The sequence below is a fragment of the Aspergillus lucknowensis genome (assembly GCF_044049455.1).
Source record: "Aspergillus lucknowensis strain CBS 449.75 chromosome Unknown BJX67scaffold_63, whole genome shotgun sequence".
Classification (NCBI taxonomy): domain Eukaryota; kingdom Fungi; phylum Ascomycota; class Eurotiomycetes; order Eurotiales; family Aspergillaceae; genus Aspergillus; species Aspergillus lucknowensis.
The window spans coordinates 143,681-153,034 of NW_027263607.1; positions in this window are offsets into that span (position 1 = coordinate 143,681).

The window sequence follows — 9,354 nt, forward strand, 5'->3', positions numbered from 1 at the left end:
AAATATAAAAGCTCTTGCTATACTCTTGCTATAAAATTATAATTAAATTTTGCTATTATAATTATTTCTTCTTTATAACCTATTACCCCCCCCCCTTCCTTTTTTTAAATCCTTTCCTTCCCGCGTGGCTTTTTTTTATTATTTTTTTGCTAGTAGAGCTATATCCTTTCTAGTAGCTTTTAGTACTAGCTATTTCTATCTTGTTTTTCTAACCTAATTCTTGCCCTTATTATTCTTGGCCTCTAATATAGCCTGGTTAGTATTTATATTTCTTTTACTATTCTTATTATTACTAGGCAGGTAGAACTCCTTATCCTAGTTATTCTTAAATAGGGATATTAACTAAACAAAACTAAGCTTAGAAATTAGCATGCTTGCCCTGCTAGTTACTCCTACCCCCTCCTAATTCTAAATTCTATATTAATAACCTACCTTGATTTATTTATTATAAGAAAGACTAGTTTAGTCTATACCTATTTTATTAGCCTCTTTTTTTCTAGTCCCTTTAGCTTTATCTATAATTTTACTTGTAGTTTTTTTTATAATTTTGCCTAGGGCTTGTTAGATTAGGTCCGCCGATCCTTCCAAAGGTAGGAACCTAAGGGTATTCTGGGACTAAATAAAGGGAGTATAGTCGTTAAGGGGTTAAACAAATATAGAAAGAGGCAGATGCTTGGGGTTTAGATTAGTAAACAATATTGTATTGTTAATCTAGTTTATAATAGATAAAGAATAAAACTTCTAGGTACAGGTAATAATAGTCCTTATATAACTTCTTAAATTATGCCTATCATGCTCTTTCCCTTTGACAAGCATGTTAGTACTTATCCTTGTTATGCTTTTTTTCTTTAACAAGCATAACTATAGTCTTGATTTGCCCTAGCATTATATTACCCAATATAACTAGATTAGTATATCTTTATTTCTTAGTATTATAGCATAGTGTTAGATTCGGTCCGCCGATCCTTCCAAAGGTAGGAACCTAAGGGTATTCTAGAAGTAAATGAAGGGAGTATAGTCGTTAAAAGGTCAAACGAATATAGAAAGAGGCAGATGCTTTAGGGTTCAGATTGGTAAATAATATGGTATTGTCAATCTGGTTCATAATAGACAGAGAATAAAACTTCTAGGTATAGGTAATGACAGTCCTTATATAACTTAGCCCGTTATATCCTTCTTATGCTTGTATTATACTATAACCCTGATATAATTATACTCTTAATATGTTTCTTTATACTTATAGTATGCCTGTAGTCCTAATTTATTCTAGTATTATATTACCTGATATGACTGGATTAGTTTATTATTATTCCTTAGTATTAAAGCGTAGAGCTGTGGTATAGTAGGATCTATTAGCTATTAATATCTAATTCTCTAACAATCCCCCTCTCTTGAGGTCTTTGTCCCCAAAGATATAATAAGTAGTGCTTTCCCAGGTAAGTCTAGCATAACTCTTCCTATTTCTTTTTTTATATCTTGGTGCTAATTTCTTGTTATGGCTTCAAAGGCTAATATTATTAAAGGTTCTCTGAGTTGCAAAATTAAAGATAGTAGCTTTGTGTTATCGAAGCAACGACCTCTCATGCGCTCCTAACCCCGGGCTCTCACACGGGACTTCCGAAGGATTCGGATTGACTTGTCTTACCTGGTGTGATCATGTCTAATGAGTATAGAGACTTGTCATGGTCAGGTTGAAGTTAAGATAAAAAGGCAGGGCTAGCCTATAATATGTATACTATAGCCTATAAAATAAGTACTAGACAAGTTGCTTTGCAAAGATCCTTAGAACAAGTTACTCTAGAATAATAGTAGTATTAATCATAAAGATAAAAAAGCTAGATATAGTAGTAATAAGTATCCTTAAATACTTTTCCCTTCTTGGATATACCTTATTTATATAGTATTTAGTATACTATATAGTCTTCCTATATTTTAATAGTATATAATATACCTTTCCTTGGCTATATACCTTAGTTATATAATACTAGGTTATAGATTCCTGCAAGTAGTAGCACTCTTAAAATAGCTTATCTTTTTTAAAAAATACTAGTAATAAATTATAGAATTTTAGCTATATATTTTAAAAAGTATTTAGTTTATAAGACTTTAACCAAGAAGTTAAGTATATAAAGTTATATATATAGCAGACTTTCTTATAGGATTACTATTTTAGGTTTAGTACTCAGGCTTTGCTTACTAAGCCCCTGGATAAGTTGCAGGCAGCTATTCAAACATTCCTTTTCTATAGGCTGATTGATTGGTTGTCATTGTCCGAGGATTCTGCCTGGCGCGGCCGCCCTCAGGCTGGTGCGGGCAGTGTCATAACACCAAAAAGGCATGCGCCATATAGGAAATTACAAAACCCAGAAGTCCCACAACAACTATAGGAATGGATTATAGTTGATTTTGTTGGACTGCTACCTGAAGCATGATAAGGAAAGGAGAAGTACAATTACCTCGCAGTAATCTTAGACCAACTAATAAAATATATCTACCTAGAACTAATATAAACTACTATAATAGCAAAAGAAATGGCAACTATTTTTGTTAATATGATTGTTATAAATTATAGAATACTAAAGTATATTATATTAGACTGAGATAAGTTATTTATATCTAAGTTTTGGAAATCAGTAACTAATATTATAGGAATTAAACTATATATAACTACTATATATAGACCACAATCAAACAGACAAACTAAAAGGGTTAACCAAATAATTAAGCAATATCTATAATACTACATGAACTATGTACAAGATAACTAGGAAGAATAACTACCTATAGCCCAGTTTGCTTATAATAACTTAGTATATAGTATAACAAGAATAATATCTTTTAAAGCAAATTATAGATATTACCCAAACTTATATAGTAAACCAATTTAAAAAGAACTAGTTGTAGAAGAAGCCAACTACTTTATATAGAAACTTAAGGGAATCTAGATATAACTTACTTGAGACCTTAAATTTGTTAACCTTAAAATAAAGCTTTACTATAATAAAGGGTACTAGAAGGTACCAGGCTTTAAAGAGGGGGGGAAAGTATTCTTACTCTATAGAAATATTAAAACTAAATAACCAAGCTAGAAACTTGACCATATACAAATTAGACTATTTAAAATTAATAAGAAATTAGGACTAGTTAACTATTAATTAAAGCTACTAGAATACATGAGAAAAATATATCTAGTATTCCATGTATTGCTATTAGAACTAGTACCTAAGAATGCTAAAATCACTAACAATATCAAAATTAAAGAAGAGGAACAGGAGTATAAAGTTAAAAAAATCCTGGACTACTAGAAGATTAGTAGATAATTATAATACCTTATATAGTGGAAAGGATATAATACCTTAGAGAATACTTGGGAACCTATCAAGAATTTGATAGGCTATACTTAGAAGGTCTAGAAATACTACTAGCAGCATCTAAAGCAGAAAAATCAATATTCTACTAGAAGGATAGTAAACTAATTATCTAAGTTAGACTAGGATTGTCTAATATAGCAGCAAGTTAAGTAGTAGCCTTGTGCTTGTTAGCAAGGCACTCTAGCTCTTGGAGATTCTTAATAGTTAAGGGATTCTTTTTATCTAGCTGCTCTATTACCAAAGTATTATAATCCAATATTTTAATACTATGTTCCTTTAAGAACCTGCCATGCTTGCATAATTAACAAACTTTTGTAAATAAGGCCTTAATCTATTCTTTAGCCTTTTTAATTTTGCAAGCAATCTTTTTTTTGTCCTATTTTAACTTGTTTTACTTATATTTGCTATAAAATTATTTCTTATATTTTTAATTATAACAAGTGCATAATATATAGTTTCAACTTTTTAAATCTATAAAGCAGGGGAGGTTGTAAGAAGCATACTACATACAAGGAATTTTGATCTAGAGACCATGCTAAATAATACTATCAGCCTATTAGCAATGCTCCTTGTACTAATTACAAGGAGGTATGGTAGACCATGATAAAAAGGATAAAAGAGAAAAGACAAACTTACTAGTAGATAGGGGGGAAGCCTACACTACTTATGCTTTCAGGATGAAAGCAGGAAAGAGGGGGGATGGTATTATGATACTGCCTGTACTAGCCTGAGGGCGGCCACGCCAGGCAGAATCCTTGGACAATAACAACCAATCAATCAGCCTGCAGAAAAGGAATATTCAAATAGCTACCTATAACTTACCTAAGGGCTTAGTAAGCAAAGCCTAAGTACTAAACCTAAAATAGTAATCCTATAAGAAAGTCTGCTATATATATAACTCTATATACTTGACTTCTTAGTTAAAGTCTTATAAACTAAATACTTCTTGGAATATATAACTAAAATCTTATAATCTATTACTAGTATTTTTAAAGAAGAGTAAGCTATCTTAAGAGTACTACTACTTGTGGGAATCTATAACCTAATATTATATAACTAAGATATATAGCTAAGAAAAGGTATATTATATACTATTAAAATATAGAAAGATTATATAGTATACTAAATACTATATAGATAAGGTATACCTAAAAAAGGGAAAATATTTAAGGATACTTATTACTACTATATCTAGCTTTCTTATTTTTATGATTAATACTACTATTATTCTAGAGTAACTTATTCTAAGGATTTTTGCAAAGCAACTTGTCTAGTACTTATTCTACAGGCTTGTTAGATTAGGTCCACCAATCCTTCCAAAGGTAGGAACCTAAGGGTATTCTGGAAGTAAATGAAGGGAGTATAGTTGTTAAGGGGTCAAACAAATATAGAAAGAGGCAGATGCTTGGGATTCAGATTGGTAAACAATATGGTATTATTAATCTAGTTAACAATAGATAGAGAATAAAACTTCTAGATACAGGTAATAATAGTCCTTATATAACTTATCCTATTATAGCTATTATATCCCTTAGCTATATTAGCTATGCCTGTTATTATACTTATTATAGTTTATAGCTTGGATGGCTATAATTATATTTCTTGGCATTATATTAATACATCTATATTGCTATAATCAGGTTAGCATAATATACTTCTATTAGTATTATAGCAGACTACTGTAGTATATCAGATTTATTAGCTATAGATATCCAAGTTCTCTAATAATCCCCCTTTTTTAAGGTCTTTGTCCCAAAGATATAATAAATAATGCTCCCCTAGGTAAGTTTAGTCACAACTTATCTAGTTTTTCTCTTAATATCTTGGTGCTAACCTTATAATATCTTTAAGATTAAGTATTAACAAGAACAAACTTAACTATTATCTCAAGGAAAACAGCTTTATAATAGTTGTTCCTTGTATTTATTATAATTAGCTTAATAAATCTTATATTAAATCTAAAGGTTCTTTTTATTATAATAAATATGTTTAGTTAGGTTAAAAATATATTACAGGTTAAAAAACATTTTTTAATAGCAAGTAGTAACATCTTATTAATACTTAAAACAAAATTTATTCTTAGGAAAGGGAAGCTCAAGCTATAATAACTAAGGTAATAGTAAAACTAGATTATCTTTAAAAGCAAGATAATTTGCTCCAGAAACGAGTGGGTAACTTTATTGTTTATAATATTAAGGAAATTAAAAAGTTAGAAAGGTTAGAAAAAGAAGAGTATAAACAAAAGAAAATCAAGGAAACATAATAAGCATTAGTTACTTTAAATAAAACCTTGCAGGCCTTTATTACCCAGGCTGCTAATACTTTTTTATTACTTTTTTTAGAGGACTTTTTCTTTGACCAGTTTATTGCTAGAATTCTAGAATCTTCTTAGGGCAATTAAGATGCCTGATTAGTTCCCAAGAGTTTTCCTTAGGTAGGTAGCCTTTCTATTTAACAAGATACTAAATCTAACCTTTCTCTATTTATTAGTCCAGGATTCTTTTGACTTTATATTCCTTATTAACCTTAGTTATTTTATTATTAGTATTTTCTAGATTCTTTATTAGTTTAAGCAATAAAATATAGAATACTAGGTAAACTTGTATTCTTACTAGTAATATTAAATAGTAATTATTATTTATAAGTTTCTTTTTAATTTTAAATAGTCTATATTTCACAGTATCAAGTTTATTACTTGATTGTTTACTCTTAATATTAAAATTCTTTTTCTCTATTATTTATTATAGCAAGTAAACTCTCTCTTTTTTTTAAAATTATAGTATATCCTTATGCTTCTTATTATAATAAAACTTTATTTTTTCTTCTGCCTATTTAATATTATTAATTATAGATTAGTATAATACCTTTATATAAGCAATATATATTAATACTATATTTAATTGTCTTTTAGCTAGTAGTATTTCCTAATATATTCTAGGATTTCTTCTAAGGTTTATATAATAAGGTATAATACCTGTTATTATATTCTTTATATTATTAATTATGAATTAAGCTATAGGTAACAATTCTACCTAATTATCTTGGTTCTAGTCCATATAGTATTATAGATATTATTTAATTAACTAAATTATTCTTTCTATTTGTCTATCTATTTATTAATAGTTAGTAGTAAATATATCTTGTCTTGTTCTACATGCTTCTATAAGTATCTTCTAAAACTTTAATATAAATAGCTTATCTTGGTTAAAAGTTATTTACTTTAGTAATCTAGTCTAAATAAATACTTTTTATAGTATTAGATATACTAATTTTTTTATAATTATATTTTTTTATATTAGTCTAATAATTATATATTTTATATATTTGTATATAACTATAATTATATTTATATATATAATCTTTATAATAGAATCTTTTAATAATAGCAATTCTTAGATAAAATTAACTGTAATACTTTCCTATAGTTTTATTAAGATTTCTAGTATTTATATTTTGCTATATAATCAATATTATAATTACTTATTTTAGTTATACTTATTATATTATATAATATAGTCTTATACTCTTTTATATATTTATAAAAAGTAATATACTTGTTAGATCTTTTCTATTATTTTCTTAATTTCTTGGTATCCTTTAGATAGTAGGTCATAGTATTTCTAAATTACTTCCCTAACTATTCTATTAAGTACTATAATTACTTTATTTTATAGTATTACTCTATTACTTTCTTTAATATTATTTATATTAAATCTCCAGGTCTAGATTATTCTATCTTTTTTTTACTTTTTCTTGAGTTATACAAGAAATTTATAGTTATTTATTATAACTACTACTACTAGCTACATATCTTGATTAAATTATAACCTGTCTTTATTAACTTTTAGTATATTTGTTTCTAGGTTCTTGATATTAATTATATAGTTAGGGTTTCTACTTAGCATGTTTATTATAATATTTTTCTTGCTATTAATATGCTTAATCTTAAATTAGTATTATAAAAGTTTTTAAGCCTATTATACTTGCTATCCTTTAAGTTCTTTTATTATTATAAAAAATATTAAATTCTTGTAATCTATTTAAATAACTATTTTATATTTTGCTTCTTACAAGTAATATCTCTAATACTTGAATTCTTTAATAATTATAAGCATTTCTTAATTATAAGTATTATAATTTCTTTTAGCTTAGATTAGCTTTTTTAAATAAAACAAAACAGGTTATAATTTCCTATTATTATTTTTTTACTTAAGGACTATTCCTATTCCTCCTTCTAATACATCTATTTTTATATAGTTTTGTTATTCTGGGTCATGTAATTATAGGATTAGTACTTCTTTAACTATTTTCTTGACTAAATCTATTAATTCTTGCTCTCTTTATCTCTAGATAAATAGTATATTATCCTTGAATAGTTCTATTATAAGTTGCAAGTTCTATACATGTTAGTAAAGATATTTTTATATATATCTAGATATCCCTAGAAATTTTTAAACTTTTTTCTTGTTAGTTAGTATAGGCTAGTTTAATATTATATTAACTTTTTCTTATAGTATCTACTATTCTTCTAGCATAAACTTTATTCCTAAATATTTAATCTTGGTAATATTAAACTTGTATTTCTTAATACTAAGTATAAGTCTAGCTTTTATTATTATTATTATAACTTCTTGTATATGTTTTTTATACTCTTCTAGGTTCTATAAATAAATAATTATATTATTAAAATAGATAGCAATAGTTTTGTTTAAATATTATTATAATATATAAATTATAAACCTAGCAAATTCTACAGGTAATTATATAAGTCCTATAGGTATAACTACCTATTAATATAACCTTAAATCTATTAGAAAGGCTATCAGGTATTAATCTTCTTTTTATAGTAGGATGTTATAGTATCCCTATTAGATATTAAATATAGTTATAATTTTTACTTCTTATAACAAGTCTCTTTTTTATCCTATATATAATGCTTTATTAGTATTTTTAATTATAAGATTATTTAGTTATTAAAAGTTAAGAATAAATTACTTCTTGTTATCTTTCTTAGGCATAAATATAGGTTTAGTCAAGCATGGTAAATCTAATTCTTTAATATATCTAGTAGTATAGAATTTCTTAATAAATTCTTGTTCTAATTTTAGCTCTTCTAGCAATTTCCTAAATTATTAAGCTTGCTTTAGCTTTACTCCTTTAATTAATAATATTTTAGCTTTATAGCATGTATTATATTTTAGTAGTTAATAATCTAGTTTTACAAACAGCTTAATAAACTTGTAGTATTTCTTTAGTAATAATTTCTTGACTTTAACAAGTTCAGCTTTATAGATTTCTTTTAGTTTTAGCCTAGGATATCTATTCTCCTAGAGTTAGATACCTATTCTACTATTCCTAGTTATCTATTTATTTAATATTTTATATATCCTCTTTGTTATTACTAATAGTTTAGTCTTTGTTTTGGAGGCTACTATCACCCTTTAATCCTTATTATTAAAGAATATCCCTAATTCTCCTCTAATATTATAAGCTTGAATATTATAGTCTTGTCTTTTTACAACTAATTAATATCCTTTAATTATAATTTTTCTTTTTTCCTAACTAATACTTAGTTTATGTTTTACTAGCCAAGGCATTCCTATAACTATATTATATTAGCTTTTATCTATTAGCATAATTCTAAATATTAATTTTTTAGTATACACTCTTAAATCTATTTAGATTATCTCTATTTTTATCTTAGGTTTATTATATAGTAACTTTCCTTTAAATCTAATAATTTAAACTTGGTTTCTAGTTAGTCTAAATTTAATCCTATATTATTTAGCAAACTCTAGTCTTATAAATTCTATTATTACTTCTAAGTCTATTAAAATCCTTATACTATATCTATTAATTATTATAAGTATAACTAGTAATATCTAATTTTTAATTATATAAAGCTAAATCTTTAATTAATATTTTATATACTATTTCTATTTTTTTTTATAATAGTAATTCTTGTTATATAGTATTACTAATT